At 52.8% G+C, this 17,984-nt stretch overlaps 1 protein-coding gene across 2 annotated transcripts in view; it reads right to left on the bottom strand.

Annotated features, from left to right (window-relative positions):
• Prdm2 (PR domain containing 2, with ZNF domain) overlaps positions 1–17,984 on the bottom strand; it is an 87,034-nt gene that overhangs the window by 3,265 nt on the left and 65,785 nt on the right. The gene's annotated exons all lie outside the window — the stretch shown is intronic.

The following is a 17,984-nucleotide window of genomic DNA, read 5'->3' as shown; positions in this document are numbered from 1 at the left end:
ACTCCAAGGTGATAGTGGTATGCAGGACTGTGTCGTATTTGTACACAGGCCACGCCCCTCCCAGCACAATCTGTTGTCTCTGCCCATCTCTGGAGACGGACCAATAGGAGGCTAGCAGGATGCTGGCCAAAGCAGCTAGAGGCAAGATGGATAGGCCAGGGCTTCTGGGCCTCAACTTCCCTGGATGCTGGCTGACTGGCTGATGGGGCCCGGTGACAGGCAAAGCACAGGGTGGGAGCCAGTGGTGCCCCAGCCTGGCACGCAAGGTGGTAGTGAGCATAGACTAATACCCAGCTCCATCCAGCCATGCCCCGCCTCCCCAGCTGTCCAGGTTCTCTCTTGTCCCCCATCTGCGGCATGACCATTTCCACTAGGGGGCGTGCTCTCCCCCTGCGTGCGCGTGTACACACACACACACACACACACACACACAAGCCTGGCCACCACATCTGGATGCTCTGCCCACCTGGTGGACAGTTCCAGCTGCCACTCATAGGAACCCCACTTCCCCAGTCCTTTCCCGGCCTTCCCTCTGGGCCCCCCAGCAGCCCAGGAGATAGGGAGGGTGGATGGTCACATTGCTTCACAGATAAGGAAACTGAGGCTCAGGTCACCACTTCAGGGTCCTCTCTGGCTCAGGGAGTGGTTGTCCTGATTTTGGAGCCCTGCATTGGTCAGGGCACCCCAGAGACCCCAGTGTATTCCTGGTCCCCAGGATTCTGGGGACTGAGCACAGGGACTTTGGAACTAACTGGTCCTCCGGCAGTCTGCTCTGAGTCACACAGATGGCAACATAACCTCACAATGCTGGGTGCCCACTCCCTGGCTGTACCACCTCGGTGAGTCAGGGCCCTCTCTGAGCACCAGGCCCATCGGCAATGTGGGAACACCGGCATTGAGAACTGTGGTCCTTCCATATGGAGACGGCCTTCGGCATGCTGGCACTCCAGCGCATAGCCCTCAGAGAGCTGGGGTGTGCTCCCCAGGCCCCCTCCCCCACACCATCCAGGCTCAGAGCGGGACTGCAATCCACCCAGGGGGAATGGCCTGTGTAGGAGCAGGAAGCACTGGGCTGTGGGGGATGGAGGGGTAACCTCGGATCCTCAAAGGCTGACTGCCAGCCTGCACCCACGGCTCACACCTGTCATCCTCAGGAGGCTGAGATCCGAGGATCACGATTTGAAGCCAGCTCAGGCAGGGAAGTCCATGAGACTCAACTCCAATGAAGCAACAAAAAGCTGGACCTGGAGCTGTGTCTCAAGTGATAGAGCACTAGCCTTGAGTGCAAAAGCTAAAGGATAGTGCCCAGGCCCTGAGGGCAAGCATCAGCACCAGCACCACACACACACACACACACACACACACACACTAGTGACAAGAGACACTTCGTGGGTCCCCCCACAGCCACTCCTTCTCCTCGGTCCCCTTCAGTGCCCCTCCGCCAAACAATGACGGCAGCCTCTTCAGGACACTAGATGGAACAATGACCCTAGACTGCATCGCTGCAACAGAGTGTCCTGCTGGCCACCCTTGGCTCCCCTTCACCCCAGTTGCTCTTCTCCCACAGATGGCAGACGGGGCCTGGCCTCCCTACCTTCAGAGCCCCACCCCTACCCCTGGGTACCCCACCCTCAGGTCCAGGACCTCACCCCGGCACATCTGCCTCTCTGCTACCCTGTATAATCAGGCATCCACTTCCGTACAACACAGTGTTTCTGTACAGTCCCTTCAATACAGATCCCAACCCAGACTCACACACACAGTCACACACTCACACTCATTCACAAACACAAGACACACATTCCCACACTCACACACAACACACATTCCCACACTCACACTCATTTGCACACACACTTATTCGATCACACACGCCCCATCTTGGTGAACAGTTCCCTGCTCATGTCTGGCAGCAGTGTGGTTTTCTCTTTCCACATCTGCTCCTTCAGAAATCCCGGCCCCTGCTAGCATCTGGCCCACCTCCTTCCCTTCAGAGCTCGTCTCGGTGAACTTGGGTGAGGCCTCTGGAAGGGATGGGGCCCTGGCTGATCCAGAGATTCCCTGAGAGAGGCCTGGACTAAACACAGAGGTCCTGCCGCCAGAACCTTAGTGGGGGGGGGGACGCGGGGAATGGGGTGTCTCCAGGGACCCAAGGTGCTGCCCAGGGGAGAGCCACCACCCTGGGCCACCCTTGAGGCAGAGTGGCCCTGGGCCAGGTGCCATAGCCCTGAGCTCCAGAGCAGTCAGGGTGACGACCGCCACCTGGGTTTAGTCCCTCGTTGTGTTGTTAGCACTTAACATAGAACTGAATGAACACAGATCCAGTGGTTCTGAGTCCACGAAATTCCCACCACTGGGGCTGCACTAAGACGGACTTAAAGGGCTCCCGTGCACATCCCTCCATGAAGGGCGCCAAGGCACGAATCCCAAAGCCAAGGCACTGAGCAGGGCCCAGGAGTTTTGCCACACAGGGTGCGAGTGCCGTGCGCAGGTTCTCACAGAGTGGCTGGACTTCTTCAAAGCAAAGATGGGCCATGAGGAGCCCTGACCTGGCTCAAAGTGGGATATCCATCCACAGGATGCCTTCCAGAAACTACAATGCGGCACACAGTCACGTACAGGCCACAACGTCGGGGACCCCAGAGTGCACCAGCTACCCCAACCGACAGCTTGCTTCCTGCGGTCCCCTCCTGCCCCAGGCAGCACCCCTCTTCTGTTACGCAGTGATCTGGCTTGCCCCTCTCTCCTGCGGAAGGTCTTTGCTCAGATGCCCAACACCTGGGAGGTGGAGATCAGAGGATTGTGGTTCAAGGCCAGCCCAGGTAAAAGTTAGCAAGACTCTGTCTCAAAAATACGGTATGGTAGTTCACACCTATAATCCTAACTACTAGGAAGGTAGAGATAGGAGCAGGCCAGCCAGGCAAAAGTGCGAGACCCTATCTGAGAAACTAACTGCAAAAGGACTAGAGGTGAGGCTCAAGCAGTCCCTGGCGATTTCAGCTAAAGGAGAAAGACAATGAGGGGCCAGGAAGGTGGCTCAGTGGTAGAGTGCTTGCCTTGCATGCCTGAGGCCCTCGGTTCGATTCCTCAGCACCACATAAGCAGAAAAAGCCGGAAGTGGGGCTGAGGCTCAAGTGGTAGAGCTCTAGTCTACAGTTGAAGAGGTGAGGGCCAGGGCCAGGCCCAGAGTTCAGGCCCCACAACAGAAAAAGAAGAAAGAAAGAAAGAAAGGAAGGAGGGAAGGAAGAAAGAAAGAAAGAAAGAAAGAAAGAAAGAAAGGAAGGAGGGAAGGAAGGAAGAAATATACAAGAAAAATTGAAAAGAAGAAACAGGAAGCCAGGCCAGCTGGCAGGGAGAAAACAGGGAAAGACTGAGGGGAGGAAGAAGGGAGGTTCTAGAAGTGAACAGGAAGGTTCTAGAAATCCCAAGCAGACAAGAGGCACTTGTGAACCCCATGGGGATCTCTCCCTCTGGGGTCCAGAGCTTTCTCAGGAACACAGTGTGGCTGGGCCAAGGAGACAGACCAAAGCCACGGCAACAACAAAAACAGAAACTAGGGAAATAATAACTACAACCTAAACACAGGCAAAGGACAGCCAGCCACCGAGCAGAAAAATAGACTTGTGGGTGGGAGAATATGGAGAACAGCGTGTGTCCCTGCCAGCTTCAAACCCAGAGAGAGAGACAGAGAGACAGAGACAGACAGGCAGAGATAGAGACAGAGAGACAGACAGAGATAGTCAGAGAGACAGAGAGAGACAAAGAACGAGACAGACAGAACCTTGGCTGCTCCCCGGGCTGCTGTAGATGAGTGTGGGGTAGTGGCCTCAGCCCCTCCCGTGTCTCCTGAGACCTCCCCAGCCCAGCCCAGACTCCAAGGCCAGCAGGCGCAGAGAGTAAGCAGGTACATGCATGCGTGCCTGTGGCCCCAAAGACCCCAAGATGGTGATGACAGAGACACCACAGAGGGCGGACCTGAAGTGCTATGGGGAAGACCAAGGCCTCAGAAACAGCACCAAGTGAGCCAGGACTTGCAGCAAGTGGAGAGACGGACCCATATTGGGCCTTCGGTTCTAAGAGGTGGGAACAGCAAAGGCCCTGAGGTCAGATGTGCCTGAAAAGCCAGAGAGATGATGATGAGGGTGGAAGGAAGGGCCTGGGAGACTCTGAGTAAGGAGAGGGCCAAGGAGAGGCAGGGCAGGGCCCGCCATGCCTGGGCAGCCCCTGGAAGGCCAGAGGGTGCTGTCCCACCAGGAGGGGAGGACATTTTGCTTTGGGAAAGTTGCATTTGGAAACACGAACTAGACACCAGGGGACATCGGGTGGGCGGGTGACGGGAGACCTGCCTGCATCCAGAGCCTCACGGGGGGGGGGGGGGAAGGAGGAGGGGTCCAGGCATGGCAGCATGAAGGGAACAGGGGGAGAGACTGGGTGGAGGTGTGAGCAGCAGCGGTGGGGCCGGGAGCACCTGGAGGATGCGGTTGCCTTGGCAACAGACTCCTAGGCAGCTAGGGGAGCTGATCTGGAGGTGCACAGAGCCCAGTCTGGGGAGGGGAGGGGCGGCTGCCACTCTGATGGATGGGGGATGGGGAGGCATCAGTGTCCCTTTGGGGCATCCTGGGCTGAGACTCTTGGGCACCCTGTCCCTCCTCGTGTCTCTCCTGTGTACTTGTCAGGGCTGTGCTAGTTGGGCCATGGGCCCAGCCCAGCAGTCTTACCCAACCCTAGTGCCTGGGACGTTCTGTACTTTGGCTGCAAGGGGGTGGGGGATGGAGGGGGATGGAGACCCAAGAGTTGTCTGGCATCTACTCCCAGGAACTGTCGGGTGTCACCCAATGCAGGAGCCAGGCGTGGCTGGGGAGAGTGGGGTGGGGCTTCCTGGCTTTGTCACCGACTTGCTGTGTGGCCTTTGGGAAATGCCTGTGGCTCTCTGAGCTCAGGTAGACTCATGGAACAAGGTGCATGTCAGGAAGTAAACTGAGGAAGCAGATGAGCTCCCTCCCCCTCCCCCCCCTTTCTAATGGACATACACGGGGGTATGTAAATCTGATATCTTATTATTTTTTTTAATCTGGGAACGCCACAAATGGGTAGAGATAGAAAGAACGAAAGGTATGTGTGGCAAAAGAGGTCCTTGCAGGTTACCTAGGTGATGGGGGGCTGTCACCCATCTTAGCCCCCCCACCCCTGCAAAAAAACCAAAGGTTTAGGAGCTGCTGCATGAGCAGAGCATGAGCCTCGCCCAGCTTGGAAAGTGGACACCACAGGACGGGGACCAGCCTCCGCCAACCTCCAACTCCCACTTCCTACGCGGGGAGCACGACGCGTTTCTCTCCCTCCCCCGTCTCTCTCTCTCTCTCTCTCATTTTCCCCTACTTTATCTGAAGATACTCTAAAATAAACTCTTACTAAAGCTTGAAAGAGAGAGAAAGAGAAAGGAAGGATGGGAAGAAGGGAGGGAGGGAGGGAAGGGGAGAGAGGGAGGAAAGGCAAGAGAAGGAAATAATGTAATAGCATCATCATTGAGCACCTCAGTGGGGGGGCAGTTACTTGGGGTGCCTTGTGGAGTCCTCAGCCCCCCTGTTTTGAGGCCAAGGCTGCCACATCTGGGAAAGAGGCTCCTAGGCAAGTTCTCTAGACCATCCAAGCTCTCCTGGCCAACAAGAACACTCTGAAGATTTGAATCCAGGACCCGTGGCTCCCAAAGCTGTGTCCGTGCAGCCCCAGGCTTTGTAGTGGTAGGGATGGAAGGACAAAGCAGGCGGAGTGGGCCCTGGGCCATGGAGTGGCCACACAGACCTGGTAGAGGAGGGAGGAGTCTGCTGGGGGGATCTCAAACACTATGCTCTCTGGGTCCCCAGGCTGGGGACAAGGTCCCCCCACCCAGGAGATCTGAGCAGAGGTGGCTGGGTGTAGCCCAACAGTGGGGTGTGGGGCGGCAGCAGGCTGCATCCCTCTGTCCGGGTGAGGTCGGGAGCAGCAGCACCAGCGCTGTGTGAGTGCTGCAGACCCTCGGCCCCACCACCAGTGAACACGGGGTCATAACAAGGCCGGCGGGGCCTGGGCCAGGCCACCTTGGGCAGGGTGTGCAGTGCAGTGAGGTCGGGCTGGGCAGAACCCAGGAAAGCAGATGTGGCTATAGCACCTAGTGGCCAGTGGACCAGGCCCCTCCAGCCATTTTTCTTCTAACAGTCCTGGGGGCGGACATGGGCACAGTGGGCCTCCATTTGGCCACTTCACCCCAAAAAGCTCATCCTACTCTACCTGTGGGTCATCCAGGGCACATCCTGAGGCCTTTGGGGGCCACAAGTCCCCCAAACCCAGGTGGCTGGCTCTCAAACTGCTCAGCAGGTGATGCGCTGGTCACACCTGACATGGTGTGAACAGGAGGAAGGCGGCTGCTGTGGCCTGATGACCCCGATAGGGACCCCCATGGGCTGCCAAGAGCCTATGCTCAGTCAGGAAAACCAAGCTGCACTCCACCTATGGGAAGGGACAGGACAGGTTCATGGCTTCCTTGAGGAATAAAGGTGTCGGGGTGAAGCCTCAGGAGACATAGGAAGGTCCGGAGGCAGGGACCTTCTGGCCTTGGCCTGGCACCACCCACCAGAGAGCCTGGCACAAGAGAGCTCAGAGAAGGCTCTCTCAGTCAAGAAACAGCACAGTGGAGCCAGGCTCCTGATATAGACCTATCTGCCCCCCCGCCCCTCCCCATGTTATTTTCAAGAACAGAATCTGGCTGAGGTGGCTCACACTTGCAATCCTAGCAACTCAAGAGTTGCGATCCAGAGACTCATAGTTCCAGCAGAAAAGGCCCGAAGACTCCAGCTCCAAACACAAAGCTGGGCTGGAGGCATGGCTCAAGTGGCAGAGCACCAGCCAAGGAAGCAACCAGACTAAGCATAAGGCCCTGAGTTCAAACCTCACTACATAAAACAACAACAACAGATTGTCCAGAGACCCAGCTTCCTGGCAAGGTGGCACTCTCTGCCCAAACCGTGGGGCAAAGGTTCCATTTCCCCAGTTCTGTGAACCCAATTGTGTGTGGCTGCAGGTCCCTCAGGCGGAGCCTCCCACGCACCCCAGGGCTGGGCTCCAGTCCTAGGGACCTCACCCCTGCAGGAAGCCACCCACCTGACGTGACCCTCCTGGGCCAAGGAAGTACCAGCCAGCCTCAAAGCTGTTTGTCCTGCTTGCCAGACCCTCTACCCAGCATCAGATCTCACCACATCTCTCCCCTACAGTCACAGCTCCAGCACGCCCCAATGCCCTGTGGTTGGCCCAGGCTGCTTCTTCCCAATGGGATGCAAGCCTAGAAGAAAATGTGGAGAGAATGCAGGACCCGCCTGGGGGGAGCGCATTCCCATCTGCGCCAGGAGATGTGGCATCCCCATGACAACAGGGAAGAACGCTCTTTGAAATTGGGGAGCCCCACAAGGACCCTAAGAGTTCATTACTGCCATTGTTACTAGCCAAACAACGAGGCCAAAGGGGCTAAAAAGCTGAGGTCAAGCTGGTGCCAGAGGCTCATGCCTGTCATCTCAGCTACTTGGTGGCTGAGATCAGATCACTGAGATTCAACGCCAACTTGGGCAGACTGTTAACTCCAATGAAGCCACAAAAAGCTGAAGTGGAGCTGTGGCTCAAGTAGCAGGGCTCCAGTCTTGAGCAAAAACACTAAGGGACAGTACCCTGGCCCTGAGTTCAAGCCCCAGGAGTGGCACCTAATAAACCTAGGTGCCCAAGGTGGGACATAAGATCACAGGAACTTGGAGATGGGGCATTCTGCATTTCAGGTACAGAACCAAAGCACAGAGAAGTCAGACAACTTGCTGGACAACACATAGCTGGCCAAAGCCAGGACTGAAGCGTAGCCATAAACCTACACACACAGGACTGGGGGGGGGGGACAACATAAATAAGCAGGAGTGTTTCAACAAAAGGGTCGAAGACAGCTTGTCATTTACGCCAGACGATATTTTATCTGGCCACTCCAGGCTGCCTACTCAGTGCTAGGCCTCAGGGACAGGGTAGGGAGCAGGGCGCATGCTCAATTCTCACAGGTGGAGGGTGCGTGCTAAGGGCTCATGGTAGCAACGCGCATGCTCAGTGCTCATGGAGCAAAGCACATACTCAGTGCTCACGAGAGGAGGGCGCGTGCTCAGTGCTCATGTGTGTGTGTGGGGGGGGGGGCTGGAATGGGGCAAGGTGCATGCTCAGTGTCCAGGGGGAGAAGGCGCATGCTCAGTGCTCATGGGATTGGGGGGGGCAGTGGGAGTGGGAGATAGGTGTGAGGCGCATGCTCAGTGGCCATGGGAGCATTCCTAGGATGCGGCTTTGCTCAGGGCCCTGGTCGGGCCTCACAGGAGCCCTGGACACATCACAAACATCTTCCAGATTAATCTTGAATGCAAGTTTTCTCAAATCAGGCACAGCAGAGCCGTGTCCTGCATAGGTTGGTCTGTCTCCTTGTTGCACAGACCCTCTGCCTGCACAGGCATGTGGGCCCCGGAGGTGCCGGGAGACGTCAAGCGGTAGAGCGCTAGCCTTGAGCTGAGGGACAGTGAGTGCTCAGGCCCAGAGTTCAAGCCCCACAACAGATCAAATCAATCAATCAATAAAATGAGGTGGTGTGTACACATACTTGGTTGAGAATTATGGCAAGGAGGTGTTTGTGCATGGTGAGGACACACCCAAGTTTTTCTTGAATATTCTCCAAGTACAGTTGGTTACATGTGTGGATGCAGAACTGGTGGCCGGATGGGGTGGAATGGGCTCAGCGGGCCACAGCCCGGGCAAGGCACTCTGGGCTCCGCCTGCATGGGGCACAGGTTCTAGGAGACTATTATTTGTGTAATATATAATGCATGGCCACTGTGATTAGGACAGAGGAGGGTAAAGGGCCTGCAGAGATCATGGGGGGGGGGGGCATGACCATGCTTGTGTGCAGCACTTGGTAACCAGAGGCAACTGGCCTTTTATGAGCAATGGATCTACCGGTTTGGGAGTGGCCAGGAGAGGTGATAGGATGGGGTCATGCCTGGCTGGCTACAGGCAACATTTCTGATGAGACCCCCCCTGCTTCCTTACACAGAAAAGTGAGGGAGACTGCTGGGGACTGTCTCCAGGGACAGCTGGACCCATGTGCACTGCTGTGTACACTCAGGCCGCTCATGGCAAGCAGAGTGTGCCTGCTCCAGCAGGAGAGCAGGCCTGTGCATAAGGACCCTGCCCGAACACCCCCATCAAGAGCCACTCCAGCCCTCTGTCCATGGACGGGTCCTGGTCCCTGTCTTTGGCACTCCGCTTGCCCTACTGCTCCTGAGAAGGCCGAACAAGAGGTGTGGAACCTGACAATCTTGCCCTCCTGCCATCTGAGTGCCACCCACCCTTGCAGGGCAGTGTGCTCTGTGACCACCAGGAAGTCCTGGATGGTGCAGTGACTTGGCTGAGCAGGGACTCCATACCAGCCAGGCTGGTATCAACCTCTGTGATGAATCCTGCAACCCTAGCTACTGAAGAAGCTAAGACCTGAGGACCCTCGTTTAAAGCCAGGCCAGACAAATCTGAGAGATTCTTATCTCCAACCAGCAAAAAGCCAGAAGTAGAGGGTCAGCTTTGGGCAAAAAACTAAGAGTGTGAGGCACTGAGTTCAAGCCTCAGTACCTGTGTGCATGCACACACACACACAATTGCTTTTAGAGTACAGAAACATATCATTACTTACAAAGGTGAGATAATTCTGCTCAGCACATACTTGAACTAGCCATCTAGCCTACTCTCTCAGACCTGTATCCCCCAACCTCACTCATGACCCCTCAAAGGAACCTAAAGTAGGCAGATGGCCAGAGTACAAAACTCACACGCAACACTACTGAAGAAGTTATACAAAACTTCTATAGCCACTTCCTGAGTCAAGAACAGAATGAGTTACAGAGCAGATCCATAGCTTCTACCTGGTAATTAAAAGAGGAACTCAGGCTCTTCCAGGGGTCTGAAAGGACCAGGGAACCAAAGCTATCAAGATCTAGCCACCAGGGAACCCTCGACATTCACTGGCCACTCGTACTGGTGGATGTAGGGAAGTTGGGAGAAAATGCCTCTGTTCAGAATCCAGTATTCCTGGTAGCAGATCTCATTGAGAAAGGGCCTTCACTTCTTCCACCAAACTTCCTTTCCGTCCATAAGTCACTTACAGGATGCAGACTTTTAAAGAACTCAAACAAAAATGCAAAAAAAGGAGTGTTGGCACGCATCTGTAAGCCCAACTACTTCCGAGGTAGAAGGAAGGATGGGGAGTTTGAGGCCAGCTGAAACAAAGATAGTAAGATCTTCTCAAAAACAAAGTGCCAAAGATCTGAGGGCCCAAGTGGTAGAGCACTTGCCTAGCATACATGAAGCCCCAGGTTCAATCTCCAGCTATCAGGGGGAAAAGCCAAAACAACGCAGGCCCCATCACACATCCACCAATGCCGCTTACCAGCAAAGAGCCAGGAGACAAGACCACCCGTGAGTGTGACATGGCACACCAGGTCACCAGAGAGGTTGCTGACCACAGATCTTGGCTAGGACTTCTTCCTGGCTCTGGGTTTGAGTCCAGGAGGCCGAGGGAGATGCACTCATCCCAGAAAAATTCTCATCTTCAGCCTCTGGGGACAGGGTGTCTGTCCCACATTTGATGCTCACACGCCTCCAAAGCCAGGCGATCGCTTCGCAGAGGCCCCAGCCCTCCATGGCTGGGACAGGTACCTGCAGCCCGACTTTCCCCAAGAGTGAATCCAGCTCCAAACAGTGCCCCAGGCAGCCACTACACTGCACACACACATACACACACACACACACACACTGCTGTGGCTTGGAAGGATATTTGTAGATGGGGACCAGAGTTGACTCTCAGGCAGATGAGGCCACACCCCACCCCCATGCTTGCTAAGATGCTCACAGCTGGCTCCCACCCAAACACATGCCACCCTGACCCCAGGGAGAGCCACTGTCTTCCTTCTGCTAGTTCTCAGTTCCCCAGGTTGGCTGGTGCTCCTTGTCCCTGGGCAGCAGGCCGTGTCTCCTTGCTTCCTAAAGCTGTGTGACTGGAAGATGGCATGTGGCACGTTCATGCGCAAGACATCAGCAGGCCAGAGTAGGAGGAACTCAGGATGGAGATACCAGACTGGCTGCCTGATCCGGATTCCAGGCTCCAGCTCTCATTCACTGCACTCACATAGTTAGCCTCACTGTTCCTCAGTTTCCCTGCCTTTGAAACAAGGGGATTTCCAAATATTTACTTCACAGGCCTCCTGTGGAAACTGAATGTGGTGATGTATACAAAGCCCTCAAAACAGTGGCCAGCAAGGCTGAAAAGTAATGACAATGACAGGAGTGACAGAATAAGACGTATTTTAGAAACTGATTTGTACAACTAGGTACAGATAATAATAATAATAAAGTGCCAGCAGCCATTAGTGTGCATCAGTAAATCAGAATTCTTTTGTTAAATTTCCATGGTTGCACCCAGGTGCTGGTGGCTCATGCTCATCCTAGCTACCGAAGGAGGCCGAGACCTGAAGATCACAATCCAAAACCAGCTCGTGATACCTTTATCTCTGATTAACCACCAAAAAGCTGAAAGTAGAGCTGTGGCTCAAGTGGTAAAGTGCCAACCACGTGATCATGCAAGGCCTGAGTCCAAGCCCCAGAACATGTACACGTGTATACACACACACACACACACACACACACACACACACACACATTCCTGGTTGCATAGAGCTAATGAGATGTTTTCTTTTAAATCAAAGTAATTTTAAAGTTTACATTTGGCATTTACATTCCAATCAGGGGACGCATGAGGAGTACAAAGCTTGCTGACTTAAAAAATGACTTCCAGTCCTCCACCTCACCTGTTTCTTGTTATGTTTGGGGGGAGAGGGGGCATCCAGAAACAAACAGCAATAGTGTCCCTGGCAGCAGCACCAGAACAATTCCAGGTCACTCAAAAGCTCAGTCTCCAGACATAGGCAAGAAATTAGGGGACACTCTGGCTATTTTGGCTATTCCATTCCAGTCTCTGCTGAAATCTTATACCAACTACCACTCCTCAGGTTCAAGTTGAGGCTCAAGAGGGCATCTTTCAACAGCAGCAGTGATGGCAGCTGTCTGAAGCCCACTGAGGGCAGCATCTGTGATTCTCAGTGGTCACCAGGCATCTTCTCAAGGATGCTGTGTGGGCACAAAGATCATCTCAAGTTTATAGATATGGAACCCCCTGATCCACCCAAGAGGGTCGGTCAGTAGCTGGCTGAGGATAAGTGTTCAGATAAGTACAGGATAGAGCCAAGGATTCAAATAATTTATTCAACGAAGATTTATGGAGCAGCTACTACATGCAAGGCATTGTGGGTCTAGAAGCTGAGAATGTTCCCAGAGCGAAGTGAAGTTCCTGCCTAGGTTGAATCCTCGTTCAAGGAGGGGGAGCCATATAGTGAACAAGCTGCTACCACAATGCAGAGAGGAAGTTAAGCCCCAAGAATAGTAAGGAAGTAGGCAGAGGGGCAAGAACTTTCTCAGTTGAAGTCTTGTCTCTCTGAGAGGAATTCCTCCTTGGTGACTCCCTGCACCCCCATCCTGCCTCTGCCTACCTGGGCAGGTGACTGAACATTATCTGGCCATTAACTTGCTGCCGCCTTCAGTCTGTCACTGAAAGCACTCAGGGGCCTTCATCACCCTGGCCTGCAACCATCAAGTCCTACCTAGGAACCTGTGCCACCTTTAACTAACACAGCCACATGGGTGGGGAGTATACCTGGCCTGTTAGAAAACAGGTACCCAGGGAAGGAAACACAGACCCACAGGAGCTCCGGAGAAATGCTTATTTCTATTGGACCGCACAAACTACTTGCAACAAAACCACTCCATTGTCTAAAACCCCCAGGCCAATCAACTGGTTCATACTGCAGCAGAGCATGGAGCCCTCCCCAACAGCTATGCATGGCCACCCCACACTGCTCCAGTCTAATTGACCTGAAAAGCGAGAATCTTGTCTTCCTTGGGTTGTGGGAGAGATCAAGATGAATGAAGCCATGGCTGTGTACAGCGGCAGCCAGCAACACCAGCTCCCTCAACCGCAGCTGGCAGCACCCAGGTCCTCACACAGTCCCAGCCACCCTGCAGAATGCATCAGCTCCACAGCCTGACACCCTTACAATCCAGGCTGGCCACTTAAGGTTTTAAGTTTGAAAACGCATATTGCTGCAGGATGTGCTTGAACTCCCAACTTCCATTAATAGCTCGGGAAAAACAGCCATCTGAAAATGTTCCTCCACTCTAGATTGGCTGGCAAGCATTGCATGTGATTATAAAACAGGAGAATGTTGCCACAAGGAACACTGAATCGTGAGTCTTTAAATAATTTCATTCCAATAAAGAATATTACATTTTTTGGCAAAACTAAACACTAAGAAACAGCCAACTGCTTGAAATTGAAATTGCTTGTAAGTAAAAAAATTAAAGTTGCTGCAGCTCTACCCTCAAGGCCTCAGTGTCCTTTGGTTAATTAACTTACCTGTGCAGCAAATCCCAGGTCCTATTTAAAATTTCCTTTGGATTCAATGTTAAAACTTGGCGATTGCAGATGATATAGGAGGGAACCTGTCTAGCAGCATGTTCAAATACAATCGTGTCCTCCCCTGCCAAGTGACCCTGTACTTCCTCCACACAGGAGGTGCTCAGCTGGCACGGATCACGGGACGTGCAGAAACAGTTTCCCCGGTGGGCTTTCTGCTATGGTTTGTTGGTGGGACAAGAGAAGGCACATTTAGGAAGTCAAGTCTTCAGATATTTCTACTACAATCACAAAGACTTGCAAAGAAATCCAGCTGACACCTGTAAGGCAGGAAACGCAAGTCCTATTGTCCCAATAGGCTGGTAAATTTTCCTCTCATAAAAGTATCCCCACGCCCCTTCTGTGGTTCACCATTGAACTTGACTTTTTTCAGTGGCTGCAACTAACTTTATGCAAAATAGTGATGGTTTTCCAATTCTTTGTAATCCAGACGGTAAATGAAGCCACCTCACCCCTACACACACACAAATGCCCTCTATGTCCAATGCTCTAGTGGCAAATTTTAATGCACTTTTTGTTGGGGTGAGAAGTGAGCCTGGACCAACTCTTTTTGAGTTCATACCCTGCAGATCAGGCCAAGGTCCTCTGGGGGCACCTGTACCTGAGGTGTCTCACAACACCCCAGGCGCTCTCCTTAGTCCTCTCCCGAACCATAAGCCTGTTTTCCACAACCAGACCTGAGGAAGCAATGGGCTCTGACATGCAGGGGGCCTTGAACCAGTGGATATAGTGGTAGCATGTTCCTCCTGAGGGGTGAGTGGTTAAGGCCACTGCTAATTCCTCCTAAAGCTCCTGCTGAGGAGCGGCTTGCTGGCCAGGAGACCCTCACCCCTCAGGTGACTGTCCAGTATGCTTACTGATGCTGGCAGGCTTTCATGGAGCAGTGTTAGGCCAAAGTTCTGCACTGAGGAAACTAAAGCCACTAGAGACACGCAAAGAGGGTAGGAGCCAACATCCAACAATGTTCTCCCGAAAGAATCACTTCCGGCCCTCCAAGTCACTCCAAGTGACAGCACCACCCAGCATGACAGCCTCTCAGTCTGAACAGCTTATTCAGCACTGGGAGTCTGGAAGAAGGCTTTTCTGGCCTGTGCAAGGGTCTGGACTCCATCCCAGAAAAGCACTTATCCCAGTACTCTGCAGAGCAGCTTGCTGGAGCAGGAGGGGCAGGTGGGAGAGGTGATGTGAAAGAGGCTGGTGGTGGCTGGAAGCAGGTGCTGGCCCTGTGGCAGAGTGTCCATGTGCCAACCAGTAAGTATCCATTTCCATTTTCCCTCCTGACCTCACATCCATCCACAGAGCTCACGCACTGCTCAGTGTCACTGCTGGCTCCATTGGGGGACTCAGTCTAGAATGTTGTTAAACATCAGAGGTGCCACCCATCTGGATCTCATTTTTATCAGCTGACCTTTCAGGGCATGTGTTACAGTCCTGCATAAGGCAAGCCCTATAGGAGGAATGGCCAAGGCACTAACGGGGCTAACCTGGCCACAAACACAGTGGAAAAGCAGCAGCTGACAGGCCAAGGTCCCCGCTCCCCCTGCAGCACACAAGCCTTCAGCTCCCAAGGACCAAGAGAGACTTCAAAGCCAGTGGCTCAGGCCCACTGGTAATCCTAGTTACTCAAAAGGCTGAGATCTGAGGACCATGGGTTAAAGCCAGGGTATAAAGTCCATGAGATGTTTATCTCCAATGAATGAAAGTCAAAAGTGGGAGCTGTACCAGCTTTGGATATAAAAGCTAAGGGATAGCACCCTGTCCCTGAGTTCAAGTCCCCCAGTCCTGGCACAAGAAAAAAAAAAAAAGCCAGAACAGCCCTGGTTCTTCACCTCTAATAACCCTCAGCCTTCAGACATGGGTGCTGACCACACAGAGACCTAAGGGATTACATGTGGTGCTGAGTGTCATAGCAGAATCTGCAAGCCTTCTAACAATGAAGAATTAGAAGCATTCCTTATTTCCCAGCATGCACAAGTTCTTCTCTGTGTACTCAAATTACCCATAGCTTATAAAGGCGGGGTAAACACTAAATAATTTGTCTAAAGCAAAAGGCTGGCCCCAGGTGAACCACACCCTAACCCTAACCTAGCGAGCAGGGTTGTATGGCCCAACTTACATCTCTTCAACACACACCACCCACAGGGCTTTACTAGAACCTTTACTGAGAGCTGGTCCCAGGGGGTAGCGGCAGGGCTGGTGCCACAGGAAGCAAGTTCTCAGGGAAGCAGAGCCTGCCTAGTCCTTGGAGCACTGGCCCTGTGGACTCCATATCCATCCATCAGACTAGCCCTCTTCCACATACCTGGACTCTTGTCCATCTTTTTCAAGGCAAATCACCCTATAGGGATTTTTATGAATATAAGCCGACCTAAGCAAACTTTATGAAATCAAGATCTCCATGAATGCAGCCTTCAACCCACGAAGTGAGCTCTTCTCAGCAGTCCTTCCATAAAGTACCATGTACTGTAGCTGTCCAAATGTCAGAGCTCAAGCGTGACACCAGAACCATCGCCCTCAAAATGAGGGGCAACCCAACAGGAAAGCAGAAGCTCACAGGACCAGGAATTACAGCCTCTCATGTGTCCAAAGATCCGAGGACCTAGCCCAGTAGGTACTGAATACCCAGCAAGCCCTGACGACAGCCTTCTGCATCATCAGCCTGGACAGGGAGTCCTCATTGCACACTGAGAGGCCCAGAAACAGTCATGGACTTTGAAGTAAAAGAACCAAAATGAGGCAGCAAGACAGTGGTCAAGCAGCAACTTGTAACTTGTATGCAAGGCCCTAGTGTCAGAGCCAGGGTGATGAGAACTGGAGCCTGGCCAGCTCCTTGGAGCAGCATGCACAGCCAGGGGCTGCACAAGACCCGGTCCTCACCTCTGCAAACTAGGGACTAAGATCCAGAAAACAGGACACCTTCTCCAAGGCCTCGTGATGTGCTTCCTGAACACCTGGGGGTGAGTGGCAGGCGGGTATGCCAGGAGGGACCCCCCACCCCACCCCAGGTCTCCTGCCCAGTCAAAGGCTCTGCTCTCTATGATGCCCAGTTCCTCCACAGGGCACTGCTGTGTGTTTATGCACCTGAGTATTTAAAACTACCAAAACTAAAGGCCATTTATAAATTCCCAGTGCCCCACAGCCCCATTCCTAATGTAAGGAACCTAGGAGGCCTCAAGGGTGACACTCCTACCCCCATCCCTTCCCCCCCAAAGTCAGTCATGCCTATAGCGCCCTCCTGGAGGATACTGGATGTACACTGAGGATGACACAGGAAGTGCTATGGTGGCCTCCAGGAACAACTGATACCCCCAAACACTTTGGTTCTTAAAACACTGCAGCTGGAGGAAACCCTAAAACAAAGGTTACAATGTCTTTGCCTTCTTGTTAGGAGAGTCACAAAAATAAAGGTCAACTAAACTATAGTAAATGAAGAAACCCCAAAACAAAATATTTTATTCACACTTACCAATTCGGTCCACAAGGCACTTCCTGGCATTGCTGTCCAACTATGTATCTGCCCTCCAGACACAATACAGTACTGGAATTAGCAAATTTCCAACCAGTGCCAAATAAAGCAGGCAAAGGAAGACCTCATGGGCTGACCACACGCCACGTGCTGTACTTAAAACAAAGTGCTTACCCAGCCAACCAGTACGGTGGCACAAGGCCAGTATTCCCAGCTACTCAGGAGGCAGAATTTGGGGGATTGTGATTCGAGGTCAGCCTGGGCAAAAGACATTAATGCATCTCAACAAATAAGCCTGGTGTGGCAGTGTGTGCCTGTGATCTCAGCTGGGCGGGAGATAGGGCAATCCTGGTTCCCAGGCCCATCCTGGACAAAAGCACAAGACCCTATCTGAAAAACAACCGAAGCCCAAGAGGGATGGGGCATGGCTCAAGCGGCAGAAGTCTTGCCTAGTAAGCCCAAGGCCCTGAGTTCAAACCCCAGTGCTGCATCCCCTACCCAGAAACTGCTCAGCCTTCCTCTTGCCCTTCACTCTTCCCATTGGTACAAAACGCAGTCCTTCCACAAGTGTTTACAAAGTTTTTATTGGTTACAATTATATAAAATGTGTCATTAAAATAATTCTCCCTTAATGATTAGGTGTCTGTAGTCATAACATAAAACATCTTTTCTTATACAGCTGACAAGGACACATTTCCATGCTAGCAGAGAAAGGTAGCGACCTCTGCTATAACCAGATTCTCTCTCTGTCTTTCTGAAGGCTCTATTAGTTAAAATCAATGAACAGCCTCTTTTTGTATGTCAAACTGTAAAGTTTAATGTGTTCATTAGAATAATCTTTTGTAGCACTCTTCAACAAGAATAAAATAACTAACAGCAAACTTCAATACAAGACACTCT

Source organism: Dipodomys ordii, unplaced genomic scaffold (genome assembly GCF_000151885.1).
Source record: "Dipodomys ordii isolate 6190 unplaced genomic scaffold, Dord_2.0 Scaffold61, whole genome shotgun sequence".
In the NCBI taxonomy this organism is placed as follows: domain Eukaryota; kingdom Metazoa; phylum Chordata; class Mammalia; order Rodentia; family Heteromyidae; genus Dipodomys; species Dipodomys ordii.
This window is presented reverse-complemented; position numbering and strand designations above follow the sequence as displayed.